We start from the raw sequence: 24,107 nt of genomic DNA on the forward strand, positions 1-24,107 counted from the left end.
TTGACAATTTTATCAAAGAAAATATAGGGGAAACATGAAAAACTTATCACTGAAAATGAGATGAAAGCAGGCATTGGGTGACTAAAACAGTATTAATGAATGTTATGGGTGTCAAAGGGCTGCTATCCTAGATAAAGTTCAGCTAGTGCACAAGAACATACAAAAGGCAGAAGAACGTTCTAGCTAGAGACCTTTGGAGCCTAGAAGGTTCCAAAACCCTAGGTCTATAGTGTCCCAGTGCTTCCATCATGGGCTTTCATCATTAATCCCTAGGAAGTCAGCTGTTCTTGCCAGATATTTAAATTCCTACTAAAAATGCCTCTTACTCACCTAGGAACACTGACTCCTTTTCCTTTTTTTGATCCTTTATCCTTTCTTTTTGTTAGTCTGAGCTTCCGGAAGCAGTGGACACCCTCCCTTTTCCAGAAGCACAAAATTTGGCAAACACTCCCCCTAGTGGCAATTTAACAAATCTCCTGAAATGACCTACCCAAGAGCCAGGGCTGAAAACTGGTGCCAGGGTGGGTTAATGGAGGCACTTGTTAATGAAACATATTGCTGGGCTCCACGTCATAAGGGTATACCTTAAAATATATGCTTCATCTAACAAGCATCATTAAAATACTCAAGTTTGGGTCTATTGACCTAGGGTATGTATTCCTGTATGGTATAGAAAAGAAAGGCAACGTGAGAAGAAATAAATTCTTATAAACTAGCCAGAAGTGTTTGTACTAATTTTATACACGGAACACTTATGAGGACACTTGCTGCTACTTTTATTCCTCATATACTACCTACCAGCATATGAGAGTACAAATGACAGACAGGCCAATTGTTCCTGGGAATTGTTGCTTCATTATTCTCAAGTCACATTTCTAAACATCCTCCATACCTTAGATTTCTCAGTTTCTAGATTGCCATTCCACTCAGAACAGCCAGCTGATTTCATCAACATGCTGCCTATCCCATTTTCCAGATGGTTAATGGGTCTCAAAACTGGCCCTAATTCTAACCAGTGTATCTATTCTGGCCCCTGTTGTAGCATAATTTGTTTCATGGTCAAAGTTTCTTTTCATTATTTCTTTGTAGTCTTTGGTAATCCCTTTTCACCACTTCCTTGTTCAAAACTGTCAAATGGCGCATTCATTCAATTCATTGGTGTTAATAGTACTTGCAGGGAAGAAGACACTGTTCATATTAATATCAACACATTACTCAAATCATTTATCATCTCCATGTCAAGTTTTAGAGAATAGATTTGTCATCATTATTGATTAAGAGAGGAAAGAGCCTTCTTGTTGAGGAATCACAGACAGGTGGTGTCCTTCGCTGCCTCTTCTTTGGGAAACAGGATTATCATGTGAAACAGCATTATCTGAGGAGTAGCATGTGTGGATCGGGTTTTCAGAAGTCTCACCTGAAAAACCTGTGGTCCTAATATTCAGTGCGACACAAGGAGTTCAAATATAAATAACCTTTGAGCTTACCCATTGATTCAAGTCTCATTCCCATCTCGCAAGTGGCTTCCAAGGTACACAGTTCAGTCATAAGAGTGACATTAAAACTAATGCTGGCGGAATGCCATTGTAGCATGACTTCTGCAATAATGAACGGCTGGAAGTAGGCAAGATAATGTAAGATGTAAATGAGGTTTCATTCTGAAAGGAAGGCAGCCAGAGGTCCTGAGAATTAATGGAAAAGCTGCAGAAAAAAATATGGCGCTATTACACCAAGCACTTTCCGCTTTTCCTTTCTATTGCCTGACTGAGATGATTTGGCAGAATTTAAAAATAAATGAACTGTATTCATTTTTTCCTTCAGAACTTTTCTTTGAAGGCATTTTGTAAGAAAAAAAAATACTAATACAGACAGTATGGGGGGATCAAGACATGAAAATGTAAGCATTCTATCCAGTGGTATATGTTTAATAGTCTAACACTCCTCATGTGGGGAGATATGCCTGATTCCAATTAAGGTCATATCATACAGGCAAATGGGATGTTTCAAAGAGATGTTAATGATCTGCTAGGTAATGCAGAGGAAATGATGTTCTAAATGGGTTTCAGTAACATTTGAACCTTTCCACTGCCATCTTTACACTGCAACATATAGTGTTAAGGATTATGTTTTTATAGCAATGCCATTCCAATTTTCAGTACTAACTAGAGACAGGATTCTTTTGCAGACTTATCATTTATGTTGATCATTGCTTTTCAAGTTTTATTTTAGCCTCAGAACCTATACTGTAAACAGCTTGAAAGTACACTTCTGTGATGTAAATGAGGTTGGACAACATCTCAGAGGTCCTTCCCTTCCCCCAGCTCTTTTTCCAGTGTTTTCCTCACATCTCCCCATAGCTGAGTTTGCAAATAGTCTTCTGGGAGAAAGAACAAGATTTCTTCTTTATAACCTAGGGAGGAAATGCCTTTAATTATTCATTCATTCTTTGATGAGACAGATATTTTTTCCAGTGCCTGTTGTAAGCCATCATTTCTAGGCATTGGGGATGCAACAATGAACAGAAAGGACCAAGAGTCTGCTCTTAGGGAGACAGTGAGAGAGACAGCCAGGCAACCGGGAGGTGATTGGTGCTATAACGACAGTAAAGAATGATGGATGAAAAGACGGGTCCTAGAGAGAGGGCTAACACAGGAAGAACAGTCAGGCAAGGAATTAGAATGCTGAGAAAGTGTGGTCACATCTATCCAGAGCCTGGGAGTGTTTCAGGCAAAGAAAGCTTCTGAAAGCCCTAAAGCCAAGGTATTCAAGATGTGTCTGACAGCCAGGCAGCTGGAGCCCCGTGAGAATGTGGAGGCAGAGAGGTCAAAGATAAGGAAACTAGTTGATGGAGTGTCTGGTGGACCGTGATGGAAGTTCAATATTTCTCATTTTATTTAAATTTACTTTTCATTTTGGTTTAATTATTTATTAAACCACTTATGATTAAGCTCTTCATATTTTTATTCCATCAGCTTCCTAAATGGTTTTGAGGTAACTCACATGTATGATGCCTAAACACAGTCCATTCAAGCTCAAGACCATTTAGAGGGAGAATGAAGTAATAGTGGAACTGAGAATTTTAAATGTAGTTCTTTGTTTCCTCAGGGCCAGGGTTAAAAAAAGAAAGAAAATGATGTCTTATGTAATTTTGGTTAGTTAAAAGGGAAGGCTATCCGTTCTTAAGGGAAGGAACTTCTAAAATAAATTCGAACATAATGTATTCCATTGGGTCTTATACAAGAAACATCAATAATTCTCTATGAATATTGAATACCTAATGTATGCAAACTGTTGACACTAGGGAATACAAACCATAATCAAACATAAATTCTGCCTTCCATGAGCTTGCAGTTTAATAAGGTGCATAGAAAACATACACAAATAACTGTACTACAAAGTAAGATATAAAACAAATATAAGTTAGTTTTCAGAGTCTCTAGAAATGGGTCTTCATGGAATTTTATGTCAGTCACAGGATTCTACAAGAATTTCATGTTTATAGGTAAGAGTTAAAGTATCCAGCCAAGTTTATAGCTTTGCTATAATCCAAGGTCTTAACACACAGTACCCTGGGGCAGGGCAGAGGGCAGGCTCTGCGGGCTGGCTTTCTCTGCCCGCATAACACCTCACATACAGGCGTTGGTCCTCATTCAGTTCAAAGGTGACTCTTTGCCAGAGCCTCAGTTGCACATCGTCTGTGTTGCTAACTGAAGAGACACTTGTATTTTGGATATCAGATGTGTAGGTGAAAAACTGACATCATTATGAAAATTGAATAGTGTTTTTTTTTCTTTAATAAGAAAAGGAATGTATTTTAATAGTGTATGTTTTATGCAGAACTAATTCATGTAGAACTGATTGGTAAGTGACTCAGACAGTAAAGAATCTGCCTGCAATGCGGGAGACCTGGGTTTGATCCCTGGGTGGGGAAGATGCCCTGGAAAAGGGAATGGCAACCCACTCCAGTGTTCTTGCTTGGGCAATTCCATGGACAGAGAAGCCTGGCGGGCTACAGCCTGTGGGGTCGCAGAGCTGAACATGACTGAGCGGCTAATGCTTTCATTGTCACTTTTTCAGAACTAATTCAAGTTTATAGTTGAAGATAGAAAATGAAAGCATTCCTAAAGGAAAAACACGTACAATTCATCTATCCAAATGAAAACACTGTTGATTCTAATCTATGTTCCCTCAGACATTATTCTGTGTGTGTTTATGAGAATATCGCACTATCTGTACTGGTTATGTGGTCGCCTTTTTTCATTCTTTAAACATAGAGACATGCTGTTCAGTGATATCATTAGTAATTGCTATGTGACACTCTAGTGCACAGGTGTGTCATTATTTGTTTAACCAATCTTCCAGAGTTGACACCTGAGTTGTTATTGAGTTTTCAATGTTAGAATCAATGCTGGGGTGAACAATCTTTACGTCTTTTCATACTTTTCTGTAATCATTCTCTAGAAGTGGAGAGAACAGTGATTTGGGATAACTATCCTAGTTCTAACTGAGTCACACATGTACCCAAAACTTTTTCTTAAGACCTTTGCCAATTGACTCTAACTGCAGATGATGTGAAGCCATCCTTTATACAGAAGAAAGGCAGCTTCAAAACACTGAATGAGTCTCTGAATTTTAAATTATTATTTGTTTTTCCTTTCTTCCCATCCCAATGCCATCAAGTCCTTTCAATCAGTCACTCAGGCCAGACCATGGACGGCATTATCAGCTCCTCTCATCTCTCAACACCTACCACATCCAATAAGTTACCAAGTTCTTTACATTTTGTGTCCTAAAAAATATCCTAAATCTGTATACTGACTTCTCCCGTTTAGTTTATTGGTCCCAGATGACTGACCCTGAATCCCTATTATTAGTTGTTCAGCTGCTAAGCTGTGTCTCTTTGCAACCCCATCGACTAAAGCACACCAGGCTTCCCTGTCCTTCACTATCTAACACAGTTTGCTCAAACTCATGTCCATTGAGTCGGTGATGCCATCCAACCATCTCATCCTGTCACCTCTTCTACCTTCAGTCTTCCCCAGCATCAGGGTCTTTTCCAATGAGTCAGTTCTTCACATCAGGTGGCCAAAGTATTGGAGCTTCAGCTTCAGCATCAGTCCTTCCAATGAATATTCAGGACCGATTTCCTTTAGAATTGACTGGTTTGATCTCCATGCTGTCCAAGGGACTCTCAGGAGTCTTCTCCAGCATCACAATTTGAAGGCATCAATTCTTCAGTGTTCAGCCTAATTTAAGGTCCAACTCTCACCTCTGTACATAACTACTGGAAAAACCATAGCTTTGACTATATGGACCTTTGTTGGCAAAGTGATGGATCTGCTTTTTAATACACTGTCTAGATGTGTCATAGCTTTTCTTCCAAGGAGCAATTGTCTTTGAATTTTGTGGCTGCAGTCATCATCCACAGTGATTTTGGAACCTAAGAAAATAAAATCTGCCACTGAATCCCTATAGAATTTTTTAAATGTTCTGCTCTTCTTGGGTTTGGCTTACCCTCTAATCCATCTTTCATACTTCATTGTAATGTAAATCTGATGATGCCACGGTCAACTTCAACGTCTGTGATGGTGCCATATTGCTTTCTAGGTAAAATTCCAACCCTGCAGCTTGGCTTACAGGTGTCTGTTCCTGGGACTAGTCACCTGACTGAGTCCTGAGAATCTGTATGTTTTAAACCTTCCCTGTGATTTCCATGTGAGCAGCTTGACCCTTCATGAATCCCAAGATGGGCACATAGGAAGCACTGGTCCGCTTGGAACCCACTGTAAAGCAGGAGGCCAGAGACAGCTGGAAACTTCCCTCAGCCAAGGCTTAAAATTATCCAGCACAATGTGATTATTTTAGGAAAAATTTCAAAAGCATTCCACCAAAGAGCAGCATGTTTGCAAGTATAGATTAGAAAATTATTTCCTTTTAGAAAGCCTAATTTAATTAAGTGACACAATTTTGAAGCTATGAAGGCTTTTTCCTGCTGAGTCAGGATTTTTTGTTTCTCAGCTAATACAAAACAGGTAGTGGAAATTAGAGTCCAGCTCTAGAGACTACTACATGTTTGGCTGTGTAAAAGTATAAAGTATTGTTTTATGGGGTAGAAGGGCAAGAGGTCATTTCATTTAAATCTGGTTAAAGCACCATGTGAAACTTTTTTTTTCAATTAAGATATTTAAAATATAGTTTTCTTAGAGAAGTACTGAAAAATCACTGAATCCTTTATATTTTTTGCAGAAAATGATATTCATAAGTATCATCAAGCTTAAAAGAAAAGAAAGAGATTTTGGAACAGTTGTATGTTTTCTTGAGATTTATGGTGGAGTTTTTAAAGAAAAAACACATTCATGAAAATGAAGAGGACATTGCTATAATAGAGGTTTATTTAACCTCATCTCTTGCTAATCCTCCAGAGAAGGCAGTGGCACCCCACTCCAGTACTCTTGCCTGGAAAATCCCATGGATGGAGGAGCCTGGTAGGCTGCAGTTCATGGGGTTGCTAACAATCAGACACTATTGAGCGACTTCACTTTCACTTTTCACTTTCAAGCATTGGAGAAGGAAATGGCAACCCACTCCAGTGTTCTTGCGTGGAGAATCCCAGGGACGGGGGAGCCTGGTGGGCTGCCGTCTATGGGGTCGCACAGAGTTGGACACAACTGAAGCGATTTAGCAGCAGCAGCAGCAGCTTGCTAATCCTCAAGGAGTTTGGTGGACTAAAATTCCCTAATTCTCAGGTGAGGTAATGTGAACACCCTATATAGTCTTTAATATCATTAGCATTATTCCTGGAAGATACAGAGTTGGAATTTTAAAACAATATTGGTTACTTTTCTATCTCCACTAAAATGTAATTTTCACAAAGCCAGAGTCTCTTGTCTTGTTTGCTGTGGGTCCCTAGGCCCTTGTTCATTAGGCACCAGTAAATATCTGCTGAGTTAGTGTTTGCAAGCCAAAGAGTGAAGATTTTGTGTAATATACTCCTCTATGGAGATATAAAAGGAGAAAGAAATTTCATACTCAACCTGAAAGAAGCTTATAATAGTAGACATTACCTATTTTTCTAACCCACTGGATCTATCCAATTATGATCATGCTATATACATTGCAACATGATTTTCAAAAGAAAATCTATTTTGTCTTCTTTCATATCTATCCTCTATTTTCTTGATATACATCATCAATACGTATATTCCAAAATTGTCACCAATGTATGCCTCATATGTATGTGGAAGGGACACTTAATTATCTCTAGGCATGCTCAGAGATTAAAAAATAGTTTTCAAAACCAGAGGTAAGAAAAAGTTGCAAAAGATACTGGGCTAGATGGTCTACATCAGCATTACTCAGAGTGAGCTCTTTGTAACTGATTTGCAACAGAATTTAAATCAACTATGTCATTAAACATACAGTTTAGTTCAGTTTATACCTTTGCCCTGGTAAGACTTTCTCAATGAAGGAAGCAGCACATTGACTTGATTTCTCAGGCAAGCTTTATCTTGTGGTCGAATCTCAAGCAGTTCATAGACTAACACTGCTCTACAACCACACCTTGAACAGCACTGATCTTCATCAAAGTCTTATCTACTTCAAGGAATCTCCAAACTGCCTTCTATAAAATATTTATTTATTTATTTGGCTATGCCAGGTCTTACTTGCAGCACTCGGGATCTTCGATTTTCATTGTGGCATATGGGATATTTTAGCTGGGGCATGTGGAATCTAGTTACCTGACCAAGAATTGAACCCAGGCCCCCTGCATTGGGAACACAGAGTCTTAGCCACTGAGTCACCAGGGAAGTCCTCAAAATGCCTTTTAAAAGTATTATTTTCAGTTTATTATACAGTTATTTCTCCAATAATTAGTTATGTGATAATTAATTTAATTAATTATAGAGGAGCTTGGTGCAGGCTACTATCTATCCATGGGGTTGCAAAGAGTCGGACACAACTGAGCGACTTCACTTTCGCTTTCACTCTCATAGACCCAGGGATCGAACCTGGGTCTCCCGCATTGTAGGCAGACACTCCACCATCTGAGCTACCAGGGAAGCCCTGTATAGATGAATAGATAATGCCGTATCAAGTAATAACATCATAGAAAGACTTATACAAGGCTGAAAGGTTAGAGAAAGGTTGGGGCTGCTGTTTTGGTTGGAGTTCCCTTGGGTGGTTTCTGTAAGGAAGTGACGCTGGAGCTGTGGAAAGAAAGCTATGTAATTATTGCTGAGAAAGAGCATTCTGGGAAGAGAGAAGATCAGGCTCAAGGGGCTTGGAATAGGAGCAAGCTTGGTGTTTAAAAAACAGCAAGGCAGTCAGTGTGCCTGGAGGGTAGTAAACAAGGAGTAAAGTGGTAGGGGACTGAGTCAGAGAGGTAGACAGGGTCCAGACTTCGCAGGGCCATGGAAAGAACCTTGGTTTTTGTTTTTGGTAAGACACAGAGCCCTTGGAGATGGTGAGCACATGAATGGCAGGATCTGATAGGTTTTAAAGGGTCACTGTGACTGCAGAGGAGTTAAGATGACATGAGAGATGAGGATGCTGCTGCTGCAGGGATCAGCAGGCAAGGGACATGGTGGCCTAGACTAAGGTGGAAGGGTTGGAGAAGACAGAGCAGTCACATTTGAATTTGTGTTCCAGACACAGCCAATAGGATACGCTGATTGGAGTAGGGATGGGACAGAATGAATGAAATTAACCATGACTCTTGGTTCTGATGGCACCATTTATAGAGTTGAGGAACACTGGGAAAGAACAAATCTGGGATTAGGGAAGAGGAAGAAAAAGTTGAGTTTGGAGCTGTTGGGTGTGAGATGCCTGACAAATATCTAAATACAGATGTGGAGAGAGCAGTGCAATAGATGCATCTGACTCCTACAAAGAGGTTGGGACCAGAATGTAATTTGAGAGTTGCTGGCTCATCTAGGGAGTGACAGTCAAGCTTCAAGAACCAAACTCAGGGCACTCCCAACAGTTAGAGATCAGAAAGATGAGGGACTTCCCCAGCAGTCCAATGGTTAAAACTCCATGCTTCCACTGCAAGGGGCACAGGTTTGATCCCTGATTGAAGAACTAAGAGCCCACATGCCATCTGATATAGCCAAAAAAAAAAAAGAGAGAGAGAAACTCAATAACGGATACTAAGAAAAAATAGAAAGCACACAGACAACAAAATGTGGTATTCTGAGTGTCAGGAGAAGAAAGACTTTTTTAGGAAGAGGCAGTAATCATCTGTTTCAAACCCTATTGTGGAATGAAGACTGTAAATTATCTATCAGAAGGGGCCTTTTGGAGGTCATTGGTGCTCATGATTAAAGCAGTTTCAGCTCTAATTCACTGCCTAATTAGAGGAGTTTTCTTGTGATTGGTTTTACTTTCTTACTGAAATGAGAATCAGTTATCTGATGAAAACTAAGAAGGAAGGGGTGGGGCCCTGAAGGTTTGCAAGTAGAATGAAGCTATGAAGAGTGGATCAACTGGGGAAGCACAGTAGGACTGCCAACAGAACTAAGAACTCACTTGTTAGCCATGGTCATAGATTTTAAATGACGCCAGACTGCACCATTGTATGCTTTCCTCCAGCCACTCAACTCTGCAGAAGGGCAGAGCAGAGAATAGGATTTAAGGAAGATCGGTGATTTGCTGGGCAAGTATGGAGGGGAGAGGTGCTGGGTATTTGGAAGCAAATGTAAGGGAGTGATTATAATTATAATGGAATATAAATGATATAAAAAAGTGAAGACATGAATAGGGAAGGAAATGATGACTATCAGAAGTCACAGTAAGTTCAGAGAATGTTCAGAATGGACATATTAGCAAGAGTGAACTGTAAAGATGAGATAGTAGTTGTCAACTTGAAACTTTGGCTAATGTTCTGTATCAGCAATAACAATGTTTAAGATACAATCACAGCAAAGAGTGACTTTGGAGTGTATAATGGACAAGATCATTGGTTGAGGAGGCCATGGAACTAAGAAGCTAGATGTTGGATGGATCCTCTGTGAGGATATTGGGATTACTAGGAATAGTAACAGAACGATGGCAATAGGAAAGAGGGTAAGAAAATCTTTAGTAAATTGTGGGCATGACGGGGAGGAGAGTAAGTAACACAAGGAGGGCTAGTGAGTAGTATAATCTGATGGGATCTCAAAAGAACTGGACAAGGGTTAAGGAGTAGAAAGGACAGTGGTCTGGATGCAGCCAGGAAGAGCAAGGACAACTTATCCAATCTCCAAGAGCAGTAGTACCAAGAGGTAGAAGGAAGACTAGAGAAGCCTACAGAAGAGAAACAGTCTTCTAGAAAGTCATCCAGATTTCCACCACGGCAAGAAAGAGAAACAAATGCTTTCAGAAGACACAGGGGAATTTACTGATGACAGACCTTGGGTTTCAGAGGGCACACTGGAAAGGTCTGAAGATAATAGGAGGGGGTGACCAGAGCTTCAGGCAAAGTAGGGAATACAGAGAACCTTTGGGAATGCAGATCTGTGAGAGTCTGGGTGATGAGGAATGAGCTGGAGTCTTGACTGAGATACAAAGCAATGAGAGGTGTGACAGTCTGATTCCGGTGGAGTCTCAGAGAGAGTGGGCTACTCAGAACTGACAGTAGTTTCTTGTTGGAACTGGTCTCATTGGTGGTTCTCATGAGGAGGTGGGATTGGTGGGAGGAGGAAAAGCAGAAATAGCACCAGAAACCAGGAGCACTTGGAAGGCTCTTTGGATGCCAAGGAGAGTGGTCTGACAGGGGCTGGGGATCCCTAGGGGTTTCGCCTCCAACCTGTCAAGAGCAACCTCAAGGTTTTCAGAAACCATATTCCTTCAGTTGTCCATTATCTTCTCTAGATTAGAAAATCACCATCCAGTGATATTTGGGGTCTTTGCCCGAATGTATTTCAGAATTACTAGGTTGGTTGAATGCTTCAACAAGTACTATTTTGATGGAGTGTACTTCAAATTCACTTTGGAAAAGAGTTGGTGCCATCCTTTCCACAGAAACAAGGCTGATAGCATTTAAATGGCTTTGGCCATCTCTTGGGGCGATCACAGTTGGTGCGAAATTGACAACATTACTTGGACCATAACTTGGAAATGGTATTTTCCTCTGCTCGCCACTAGACATTTCGGACTTGGGAAACTCAGACTACCAGAGAAGTAGCTGATGGATGTGAAAGGACAGTGGAAACTCACTTCAGTTAATCATTTCTTGTTATTTTTTTTTTCCTGCCCTATAATCAAACCTACAGACCACCCATTATTTGCCTGTTATAAGTTTAACTTTTCCAATTTCAAAGTAGTCATTGAAGAATTTCCCAACTGATGGTGTTTATGTAGGCTAATCATCTGTATGTAGGCACAACATATTTTTGATGATAGTCTTTCCAACAACTGCTAAAAAGCCTTGTCTGTCTCCAGGCTGTCGCGAGACGGCCTCACTTGGCAGTCTCAAAGTCGAACTCATTTTCTTATACACCTCAGCGCATTTTCAAGCTGTAAAACAAAACTTCCTGGATAAACTGACCTTTTTTTTTTATAGGCAACCTAGCCAATTTCAGAGTTGTCCTTTACGAGCATTTAATACATGGATTGATCTGATGGCATTTGGGTCTAAAATTACTTCTTGGATACAGAAGAGACCAAGGCCTTGTTTGGAAATTTTCTCACTTAATTGTGTTCTTTCAAAAAAGAAAAGGAAACAAATGCGGAATTTGGAGAGAATTATTGATTTTTGTTCTGACTTGTTCCTGAATCAAAATGTTTATAGCCTTAAGGACATCCTAGACAAAAGAAGGTTTTGAAAAAGGGAACAAATATTGAGAGATAAATTTGAATCAGGCATCTATTTATGTATCAAGTACTGACTAAGAGAGAGACATAAAAATGAAAAAAGGATCTAGTCTCAAGCATCAAGTGGTCTAGCAGTAGAGACAGACAAACCAACTGCCCTGTTGAATTCCATTAGACTTAAGTAGAGGATGTGAAAACAGTTAATCCTCTTGGAGGCAAAAAGAAAGTGGGTAAAGGATGGGGCAGGGGCAGCTGAGAACCTACGAAGAGCAGGAGATACTTGGATTGGACTTTGGAAGATGATTCAGAATTTGCCACATCCATTGGAGTGGGATAGAGGTCATGTGAGAGAGAATTCAAAGCGGAAGCAACAACCTGAGTAGAGGAAGAGGCATGGACAGGGTTGCCTTTGGGACCCCGAGGAGGCAGCAAGGGACAGAAAGATATCACAGCTCTAATTGGTATCCTTCGCACGGCAGCTTTGACGAATTTAAGGGGAACAAAAAGAGGTATACGCGCTTCCAAGACATCATGAAGTGTTTTCATAAAAGAAGATACCCGCTAAGCATGTTGCTTTTCCAAGTGCTTTTACTTGGAGAATTTGCTCTTAAAAATGGATTCTCCATTTTTGAGGAATGAGACCAAGGGGTATACTGGTGATAATTAAGAGATGAGAGGATGTAGAAAAAGAAGCAGAGGATTTGCACCTAGAGAAGAGGGTTTACTTCCTATTGTGAGCAGTTAGGAGCCGTGAGCCCAAAAGTCACATGACCTCCTGGCATTCGTTTCTTTCTCTGTGCAAGGGGAACTACACAGAGACCATATATGAGGTAACATGAAAGCCTTTTCATGCCTTAAAGCATGATAGACATGACAGCTGATACTGACTCTAATCTTTCAGTTATAAACTTTGTCTCGTTAAGACCCCAAAGTCAGAAATTGTACAATGAATTTAAAGAATGACTCTCAAATTTTAGTACCTAGAAACATTTCTCACCTGGTATACTTGTAAAAATGCCAAATCTTGGAAACCACCTGCAAAATTTCTGATTCAGTAAGATTTAATAGGGATACGGTTTAGGAATCTGCTTTAAAAAACAAACAAATTATGTGATTCCAAGGAAGGTGGTTCAAGGAAACCATTTTTAGAGAAACAGTTTCAAAAGAGCTGAAAAAATACATGCACTTAGCAATATCAGGCCAGAAAGTGCCCCGCCTGTTAACAGAACCTTGGATTCTTATCTTTTAAGAGAAAGTGCACATACTCCTTGTTGAGGTCTGAGGTTCACTTTGACCAGGTGCCACAGCTGAAGTTTGCCTCACTGCCTTAGGCCAAAACAAGAAGGTACCACTTTTTGGGGGCATGGGGGGGGCGCACTTCCCAGGTGGCTTAGCGGGTAAAGCATCCACTTGCAATGCAGGAGACATAGGTTGGATCTCTGGGTTGGGAAGATGCTCTGCAGGAGGGCATGGCAACCCACCCCAGTATTCTTGCCTGGAGAATACCATGGACAGAGGATCCTGGCGGGCTACAGTCCCTGGGGTCGCAAAGAGTCGGACACGACTGAAGGGACTGAGCATGCATGCTGGCATTACTTTTTTGAAGTTCTTTGGTGGTGTTTGGGGTGGAGGACTGAAAACTCTACCTGCTACTGAGCACAGACTCCTGCACCTGGGCCCTCTTGGCCCTTACCCATTATCTTCATCCTTCATTTGGCAGTCCAACAATCCCTGGACTGCCTTCCATAGATGCCTGTCCTTCCCCATCAGCCTTGCCCAGGGGCATCTGCCCTCAGTAGAAGGCGCCCTGAGCACTTAGTCTGAACTTTAACCCTGATACTTTGGTGGCTCTGTGACCTCCAGCAATTCCTTTACTTTCCTAGTTTCCATTTCTCAACCGTAAATGAGGTCGACACACCTAGCTCACAGCACTGCTATGACGATGAGGGGAGATGGCTTAATGCTCTATGTAAGCCTGCACATGGGCTTCTCCTGCCTTCCAGCAACTTGTGTGTTTACGCACTTATGAGCAACTGCAGTGTCTTTGGAAAGCCTGCCTGAGACTCAGAGCAAGTATCCAAGTTTTAGGCATCAAGTCCAGAGCATTAAAATTTTCAGTACAGGTCTATTAGCTTCTGAATAAAGATAGTAACTTTAGATTGAAACATTTACTTCTCCTTTTTCCAAAATTACCCTTGAGATGACCAAACGCACACGTACACACACACACACACACACTATACTGTTCCAGGTCTGGAGCAAGGAAAGGTGAAATCTAGTCATTCATTCAGCAACATGTTAACACACATGCCCATAAGATGCCAAACTCTTCTGTGGGTACGTTCAATACCGGTTAAAATTGGAAACTGCCTACATGTTCAGCAATAGGAGAAAAGAAAATAGAAAACTGTTTTCCTTAAAGATGTTGATGTATTAGCATAGATTTTATATAGAAAAGATGTTTATGTTATATAAAAAAGGTTTTAAAAACAATATGTACAATATTATACTAAACCTATTCTTACGAAAAGTGCTAGAAAGCTGTGCACTAAAATTTTTAAGTGTTTTTTTTTTTTGGTAGATGGTTGCATTAAGGATCACATTTTAAAATATTGCTATCTATTCTAACTTAATTAGATTGAATTTAGCATACTTGTGTCATAAATATATCTAACAGATTGTCACAGTTGGGCTTTTCGGACATTAACTGCAGACCTAAAAAGTATTTGCACAACTAATTTGGGGTTTGTGTGTGATGTTCATGTTTATATGAAGAGAGCAGTACCTGTCTTCTACCATTCGACACCTGACCTCATGGTACTGAAATGTCATGAGAGTCCTGTCACCTTCCTTTGGGTCCCGTAAGCAGTGCTTTGAGAGTAATGAAGAGATTGTCTTCTCCAAGGGCAGAAGAACCCCTGTCTTCTTTGATGTCAGTACTTTTCCCTCCCCATCCATTCACATGCCAGTAGAACTTCTCTTATGTAAGTAGACCTCTCTTGAGACTCTCTGTGATAGGAAAGAACGTGTTAAGTCTTTTTTTTTTCCTTTTATTTTCCAAAAGCACCATTACAATTCCCACTTTCCCTCCACTCATTTTCATAACTGAGTCTAGAGTGATTGTTTTTTCTTTGAACCTTGCTTAAAAGCAAGTCAGCCCCTTTATAACCACCCCTTTACCTGGAGACTCTAAGGTGAGAGTGATGATACAGAGAGGCTGTCCTATTAATCAAATGTTTCTTCTGTGCTGGGCATTCATCACATAAATCCACATAGCTGGATAAGACTCATTAGTGTCATCTTTCACAGCTTTTGTCTGCCTACCCTTCTCGTTCTCTGTAGCATTCATTAAAATGCCATCGAAGCTTCCGTGGCCAACTCCATCTCTCTCTCACCTCCCATGGCCAGGTGCCGTGTTTGACCCCGCAGGGACAAGGAACAATCGCTAAGAGGTTACCAAGCAGAACATTTAATTAAAAGGCCTTTGATGGCCTCTTTGACTGATTTCCTTTAAAATCTACCTGGATCCTCTGGGAGGTTCTTCTCAAGATCCATGTTCTGCCTTGAGCCTGGCAGCCCCCAGGGGTGGAGATGGGCCTCCACCTGACACTGAGCATCTGTGTGCAGTGGGTTTGCCAGAGGGACACACCTTTCAGCAGTCACTGGCCCTTGCCTGGGGACATCCTGCTGGTGCCCAGACCCTCCTCTCTGGTTCCCAACCAGCTCCAGCTGCAATCTCCTTACTAATTTCATGTAGAGGTCTTTGAGTTCAGAGTCTCTTGCTCTGGCCTTTATATCCCCCTTTGTGTTGTTTTTCCTTGAATAAGTATTTACTGAGAGCCTACTATTTGCCAGGCCTTGCACCAGTCACTGGGGACGCAATGCTGAGCCAAAGAGGCGTGGTTCTGCTTTCATGGAGCTTACGGTCTAGCAGGGGAGAGAAGCAAAGGCAACACGAGAATAAACGAGGCAGAATGGTCTCAAATGTAAGAAGTACTATGAAGTAAACCCAAACGGGCACAGACAGAACCTACCAGGGGGAGGGGAAACCTTCTGAACAGTGTGGTCAGAGAAAGCTGTGGTCCCTGGGCCAGCACCATCAGTTTCACCTACAACCTGTTAGAAAGGCAGGTCCTTCGACTGTATCCCTGACCTCTGGTGCAGTCTGTATTACCAAGGCCGTTATGTGAAAGTGTGTGGAGGAGAGTACATTCCAGGCAGGGGGTGCAGAAGACCCAAGACAGGAAAGAGCTTGGTTTGTTCAAGGAAGTGATATTAAGGCTGCTTTGGCCAGAGCAGAGTGAGGGGGAAAGTGACAGAAGATGATGTTGGTGATTTGGGTAGGGATCAAATCATGCAGGTTCTTGTTGACCAGGGTGAGGGGGTTGAACTTCAGTCTAGGCAATGTGAGAAACCATTGACGCATGTTAAGCAATATGATGCACTCACCTGAATTACTTTTTTTTAATTTGAAATTTGCCCCTGCACATTTTTAATATAATTTTTTTTACTTTATTATTGGAGTATAATTGTTTTACAATGTTGTGTTAGTTTCTACTGTACAACAAAGTGAATCAGCTATAGATACAGCAGAGATATATGTTTACATGAGATCTGAATTACTTTTAAGGTGATCTCCATTGTTGAACCCAGAATAGATAGGGGCAGCTTAAGAGTGGAAGTAGGAAGACCAGTGAGGAGACTGATGTAGTGGTCCAAGCAGTAGGTGATGGTGGCCTGGACCAAGGCAATAGAGCATAGAGGCAAGAAAGTGATTCCAAGATATATTTTAGAGAGAAGCTGATGGTCCCACTATGAGTAGAGAGAAGTTACAGAGAAATGGAGCCTCCTCCATTTCTGCCTTGAGTGACAGGGGAATAAGGTGTCATCTATGGCTCTACAGGGGCAATAGGCAGGCATACCCTCCTCGCCTTTATCTCAGACCCCTGCCCCCAGCCGTTTGGGCACACATCCCACTGTAACAGCTTCCTGGAGCCTATCCTCAGCTTAACTCTCGGACTATATCTTCAGTCTATCCCAGAGCCTTGACAGAGGATGCCCAGAGCTGATCCCCATAAGGACTCTGTCCCTAAGGCACAGTGTCTTGTGTGCACAAAGGTTTGAGGAATACCTAACTGGCTATATCTCTGGGTAGATCAGTGTTGCTACTGAAGAAGGACTGAGTCCATCCCTAGCCTTGCTGAGAGGTGCACACTTGTTACCTTCCCCTTAGGAATGAGCAAAGAAGTAGAGAGAAAGAGGTAAACTTCCTGGAGCCAGGAAGCACAGCCGGCCCTGGAATCCAAGGGAGGTTGAACCAAAATCCAGGGGAGGTTGGACCAAAGGACAGAAGATAGGAGTGGCTGGGGGCAAAGGAGGAAATTTGAAAAACCTGGGGCTCCATGGTGAGTGACCCTTTGCCCAGTCACCCACCATGAAAAGTGAACTGCAGGAGGGAAGAGGAAAGAAAACAGATGTTTTAACTCATGTCTCCTGCAGAGATGGTGGGCTGGTTACATAAAAAGCTGCTTGTGGGCTGCTCAGTTCCTGAGTCTCACTCATGAGGCTAAAGGAAATGTCACCTCCTCTCTCACATCTGTGAATAATGGGCCTGTCAGCCAGTCCAGCCAGTCAGGAGTCAATCACTTCCCATCAGCCATGTACCTCATTGTTTGTATAACATACATAGTATTTTGTTCCTCAAACTGTGTTCATTTGGGAAATGCCAGTGGTTTCATCTTCTAAAATTAAACTCCGAAAAAGTGCTAAGATAGACAGGAGGGATGAAAAGGAGATGTAACGAAGCACTGGGGGAATAGAGAGCTTGGAAACTCTGACCAAAAAAGGCAGAACCCGAGAAGGTGAGCGTTGAGTAAGCCCAGCCCATTTATGGAGCATCTAGTTGGCCATAAAGAAAATTCTGTATTTCTCCTCTATGTTGTAGAACCTTTGTAAGGATAAAATGATAATGTATGCAGAGTTCCTATACCTGGCTGACTTACTAGCCAGATGACAGATCATCTTCTTGCTCCAGAGTTTAGCCGAAGGAGTCCAGCTTCTTCTGCACAAAGTTATGTGCACTTGGATCCCACAAGTTGCCTTAGTTTCCCTTACCTTCCCCGTCAGTGCACAGAAGAACATCCCTCTCTCTCTCTCTCCCCCATTTATCTCACCAATTTTAAAGGCAAAATGTCCTTTAGAGTGCTTATAAGCTGCTGTAAGATAAATTCCATATAAAATCAAGATCCTATTCATTCTAGTTATGTTATTCACCACTTTTTACCACTTCTGTATTCAGTTTGCATTTCTTGAACATCTACTGCATGCTACGAACTATCACAGAAGCTGGGAAAATTAAATCAAAAGAACACATAATCCTCCACTTGGCTGTTTGTCACAAACAAATATTTGCTCATCTTCTGTCAATTGAGCCCTACCTTCGTGAATTTTATCATGAACGTAGTTGATTGAGTTGATATCCTCAGGCAACATCCTGAAGGAGGAGAGAATCTTGGGGGCAGAGGTGCTTGTGGGATATTCCAGGAAGAGGAATATGGTTGCTCCACTGTGGATGCTTCCAGATCATTGATCTGTGTGTAAGCAGGAGAGCATCAAGAAATACAGCTGTAGATGTGAGCTGGGTCAGCTTGTGAAGGGCCTTGTACAACCTGCTGTGAGATTCAGGCTTTGTCCCAGGGTTATGGAAGACTACAGAAATATATTAAGCCAAGTAGACACTGTGGTCTTTGTGCTTTAGAAAGAAAACTTTCTGGATTGAAAAGTCCCAGATGACCAGAGGAGAGACCAGTTTAGGAGGTTTAGGAGGTGGTTGCTAATCCAAGAAGGACATGATACAAGATCGAATCAAGGTACAGGCCAAAATGGAAATGGAATCAATCAATGTTTAGGCTGTGAAATCAACAGAGCTGGGTGATTTGTTGATTGCAATTGAGAGTGAGTTGGAAAGTGAGACATTGAATATGATTTCTGGTGGATATTGGAACCTCCAACCAAGATAGAGAATTCTGAGAATAATAGCAAACCAGGATTTGGGGAGAGATGAGTTCAGTTTCTGATCTAGATGAAAAGGGATTTGTGTGCATACACATGGAAGTCATGTCCTGGGTAGAGCTAGAGGGACTGATGAGCAAAGGTAAGTGGGATTAGCTGGAGATACAAAATTGGTTTCATAAGCATGAGATAGAACTGTAAATCATTTGAATAAAGAAGACCACCGAGGGAGAAGGTGGAGAGTGAGAAGAGAAAGAGGGTCCAGGACTGTGCACCTGCATTTATTTTTTTATTTTAATTATTGTTAGAGTATAGTTGATTTGCAGTGTTGTGTTAGTTTCAAGTGTACAGAAAAGTGAATCCGTTATCCATGTACATATATCCTATCTTTTTCGATGCTTTTCCCATATAGATCATTACACAGTATTGAGTAGAGTTCCCTGTGCTATACAGTAGACCCTTATTAGTTATCTACTTTATATATAGCAGTGTTTATATGTCAGTCCCAATCTTCTAGTTTGTCCCTCCCAATCTTCTAGTTTGTCCCTCCCTCCTTTTACATCCTGGGAACCATCAGTTCATTGTCTACACCTGTAACTGCGTCTAAGTGACGTGCAGATGAACACAAACTCACAAAAGATACTGAAGAGGATGATCAGTGAGGTAGAAGAGAAGGCTGTTCTCAGTGAAAAGTAGAGTCTTGATGGTTTCAGAAAGAAAGGATAGGAATTTATGGAAAACCACCCCACCTCTATCCTCACTATTGGTATCTTCCTTTAGAAGTTACAGACCAACATACACCCACCTGTATGCACACACACACACATGCACACACACAACACACACACATAAAGGTTGTTGCAGCAAATGCCATTTTGATTTTAGCCAGGGGTGGCATTAAGGCTTCAACCGTAATGAAGTGACTGGGAGAATTCCACTTTTCTGTCCTGACAACCCTTTATCCTCACAGCAAAGCAGGAGGGTCCAGTGGCCACTTGGACAGCAGATGTATTTTCCCTGTAACCATTAATTCTACTCATTGCTCTACCTACTGGGACACAGTATAGCCCTCATAGCTACCCCAAGCCTCTCTTCCTGGTGATGGAAATTTCCATTATTAACAGGAAAACAGCAGGCTAATGGCACAGATGAATTGTAAATTTTGACAGCCCAGACAGGTAAATATTGGCTTTGCACAAACAAGTTTCTATAAATAACCTGTCTGCTGTAGAAACTCCACAGATGGCAGCAGGGCTGCCCAAGCGTTGATTTTCCCAGGGTGTTCGGTGCAGAAAAGCACAGCTGTCAACTTTGCTGTTCTTGCTGTGAGCTCGGGCCACGTCTGCTGTGCCAGCAGCCTGTCCCTGTCCCATCCTCCTTTGGCAGGCAGAGGCAGGGACAGGTGTAAATCAGTCATTTCAATAACCTGCCTCCAGTGCCGTTCCTTCCAGGATTCCAAAAGGGTTTCTTTAAAATGTCACTTTTTCAGGTTTGGCAGTCAGAGTGGAAATTTGTCTGATATAGTGATTCGTTGGCCCCTTCTAATTTAAGTTCATCCTGTTGGAAAGAAAAGCAGGTGAAGTGAGACACACAGTCATTCTGGATTGTGTGTTGTGTGGCTGCTTTGCTAAAAATAGTGCCTTCAAGGGCTCTGGGTAGATGTTGGCTGTTGTGTGTGGGCACACCATGGCTGCTGACCTAAAAGAGAATGGGTGGGGTGAGGAACCATTTACATCAGCAAGTCATCTTGCAGAAGAAATTGGCCCAGTGGTCATCTCAGTGCATCCACAGCAACGAGAATGCAGTAAGCCACTCTTGGAAAAATATAGAGCCATTCTTATTCTTAAATTGTGGGCTAAGTGTCCACAGCTGGAATAATGCAGATTAAAGTGATGGCCTTCTAAATGGTCATTCTAAGGATGCCCAGAAAGCTTCGTGCTAAATTAAACACTCTGTCACTGTGGCTGGGCTCTGTTTGGAGTATACTTCCCTCCTTCTATAATGTTTATTTCCTGCTTCTTCTTGTTTCTGAGGGCTCACTGATCTGGTGCATTGTGTTGTCATAAGGCTTTTCAATTCCTTCTGGAAGTAGACAAGTTATAAATCATATAAGGTGAGTCAAATGATTCTAGAAGGTGCCTAAGATAGCAGTAGTAATCAAAAATTATTATTTTCCCCTTCCACGAAAGTTTTGATGGAAATTCCCCGGCAGTTCAGTGGTTAGGACTCCACACTTTCATGACCGAGGGCTTGGAATCAATCTCTGGTCAGGGAACTAAGATCCCACAAGCCTCACAGTGCAGCAGAACAGAAAAAAAAAAAAAGGTATTGAGAAAGCAAATGATAATAACAGACACCATGTTGTTGTTTAGTTACTAAGTCGTGTCCCACTCTTCTCTGATTCCGTGGACTGTAGCCTGCTAGGCTTCTCTGTCCGTGGGATTTTCCAGGCAAGAACTCTGGAGTGGATCGCCATATCCTTCTCCAGGGGATCTTCCTGACCCAGGGATAGAATCTGCATCTCTTGCATTGCAGGCACATTCTTTACCTCTGAGCCACCAAGGAAACCCAATAGATACCATGCAATTGAACAATTCAAAATAGGAAATTAGGAGGAAAGATATTGTGGAGAACTGCAGTAGGAAATAACACATAAATAATGAAGAAGCAACGATAGCAATGTTGTCTGTGGTTTTTCCCTTTAGTCTTATCCCAAGAGAAGAGAGCAAAGCTGATAGGAGTCAGCCGTCAGTATAAAATATAGCACATATATTTGCTCTGCTCTGTGTTCACAGAGTGAATTCAGGGCTTTTCTTTCCTCTCCTGGGCCACTGATCACCACTAGCACAGTCTCCTTGGCTTCTCTGGCCTGGTTACCTTCTAGTTATACTTCCACGCTCAAAAGGACTGCTAATTTATTAGGGTTTAGGGCTTTGGGCTTTTCCTCCCAAGTCTTGTCTCCATGGATAAAGGCCTATGTTTCCAATAAGGGATTTGAATGCCTCCCAGGCCACGCTTGTCCAGGCCTTCTGCTTCCAGAGCAATCTGTACAGCACCCAGCAGCCAGCAGGCAACAGACCAATGTTTGGGGAGTGGAGCTGACTCTATGAGCTCTTATTATCAGGGAATCTTGTTTCCATGTTAGGGAAGAGACCAGAAAAATTATTCCTGGTAAAATTACAGCTCGATATTCAACAGTATAGCTGAACCAGGTGCTCAGCCTAGGAAATAATGAGGCATCTTCCACAAAAACTGTAAGAAGGGGAGAACATATCATATAGGAAGCCCCAGTAGGATACTGCCAAGGGTAAGAGCTTCGTAATCAGACAGACTTCATTTTGAGTTGTGCACTCCTTATGTGAATTGGTGGACTCTGGGAAAGATTTTGAGTCTCTTTGAATCTCAGCTTCTCAATTGTTATGATACAGATGAGAATGATCATCAAATTCTCTGGACTGTGATATCTAAGAAGCAGGATGTTACCGTTGCAAGAAGGAACTCAAACCACATGGCCAGGCTCACCTCCTTTTTCTGCCATTTACTTGCTGAGAGATCTGTAGCATATTCCTTAACTTTTTGTGCCTAAATTTCTTTATGTTTAAAATGGGGAGTGTTGCTGTGGTGAATAAGTAATTCATATATAGAGAGTGATTCAGACGGCATGAGGTAAGTGTTCTGTGTGTGTTTATGACATTATCAGATGGCACTGAGAAAAGATGCCCACCTGGGGTACTTGCTCCCTCCATCCTACTCGCTCACTCATCCCTGCCTTTCTGAACAATTCCCCGATCATTTACTAACTATGAAACCAGCCACATTATTGGCATCTTCATAAAGGATTGCACAACTGTTGTCTAGTACATAAGGCCTCATCAAGAGGGCACCTGTGCCAGTTTCCACACAAAGCCAGAAAGGGGGCCTTTGAGGCCCCAGGAGGGAGGGTGAGTGTTGTTATGTAGAGCTGGAGTGAAGGTCTTGTTTGTTTTTTATTGTTATGAACATATGTTCTTTCATTGAAAAAAATTGCAAGGTATTCCCAAAATCCAAAGTAATACTCTTGTTTACCTAGCAAGGGGTGAGTATATTACTTAGAGGCATATAATACAGTTCCATAATTCAAGATAGATATACACTCCAATCATTCATTTAGTCAAACCCTCTTATGCAGCGATTGGACACCTATGCCAGGTGCTGGGGAGAGAAGTAGGAGCAAGACTATCTTTGATCTCAAAAATCTAATCTAATTGGTAATATCAATTAATGAAACTGAATGGCGGTCTGTCCTTCATTGTCCTTCTGACTCAAACAATTGGATGAAGATCTGTCCATGAGTGATGATCCAGAACACCATAGAGGGGACTGTAGACAAGGGGAAAGTGAGTAACTCTGTGTTAGGACTAGTATAGTACCTAAGCTAAGGCAGAGCTTAAGAACGGATGTGGGGCAAATAAGATTAATTTATACAAACACTAATGATAATATCAGTTTGTTTAATACTTAAAGAAAAATATTGTTGACAATCCCAGAATTACATAACCCACCTAAGTAAGTGACCATGAATGCATACATGGGAAGGACTTTGGTGAATTTCATTCTCTTTTGCATGTACATCATCCTCTAACCATGTGGTAAAGGTTTTCCCTGATGTGCAAATAAAGAACCGGGTGCTCAAAATAAGGGGGGAGCAACTGATGGGGGGAGCAACTGATAGGGAGCACCTCTGAGATGGAAATCCAGGTTCCAGGGGTAGCTGAGGTCTCTGGCACCGTGCACCATCCTGCTAGGCCAGCCTGCTGCTGCTGTGATCTGAAGGTGGCTTGTCGTGGCAGTTTATCCCTCTAAGCGCACCCTGGAAACTCTCAGTAGTATGTTGTAACAGCCACCTTTTTTCTTCTAACTCTTCCTCCCTCCTGGGAGCATCTTACCAGATAGTATAACAACTCCTAGGCTCCTATACTTTGTGTTTCTTTTCTCAGCAAGTGTTCATCCTATGTACAGGCTTTTCACGGAGCCTGAAAAGGTCCTGGCTGGGGCAGTTGATGCTGTGTTGTGTTAATCACTTGGTTGCGTCCAGCTGTTTGTGACCCCATGGACTGTAGCCCGCCAGGCTCCTCAGTCCATGGGATTCTCCAGGCAAGAATACTGGAGTGGGTTTCCATTCCCTTCTTCAGGGGATCTTCCCAACCCAGGAATCAAACCCAGGTCTCGTCCATTGTAGGCAGATTCTTTACTATCTGAGTGTCCTGGCTGGAGCAGTAAACCTCCTAATTATCATGCAAGGCCATGTATGATCTCTTGTTAAG

At 41.9% G+C, this 24,107-nt stretch overlaps 1 protein-coding gene and 1 long non-coding RNA gene across 9 annotated transcripts in view; both read left to right on the top strand.

Annotated features, from left to right (window-relative positions):
- ELMO1 (engulfment and cell motility 1) overlaps positions 1–24,107 on the top strand; it is a 582,500-nt gene that overhangs the window by 459,056 nt on the left and 99,337 nt on the right. The window lies entirely within an intron of this gene.
- The window catches only part of LOC132345101 (uncharacterized), a 46,844-nt gene that overhangs the window by 16,555 nt on the left and 6,182 nt on the right, over positions 1–24,107 (top strand). Inside the window, exon 1 of the long non-coding RNA XR_009494232.1 lies at positions 1–24,107. This exon is cut by the window's left edge and continues 16,555 nt beyond it; it is cut by the window's right edge and continues 4,409 nt beyond it. This is a non-coding gene — a long non-coding RNA (uncharacterized lncRNA).

This window comes from Bos taurus, chromosome 4 (genome assembly GCF_002263795.3).
Source record: "Bos taurus isolate L1 Dominette 01449 registration number 42190680 breed Hereford chromosome 4, ARS-UCD2.0, whole genome shotgun sequence".
NCBI lineage: Eukaryota > Metazoa > Chordata > Mammalia > Artiodactyla > Bovidae > Bos > Bos taurus.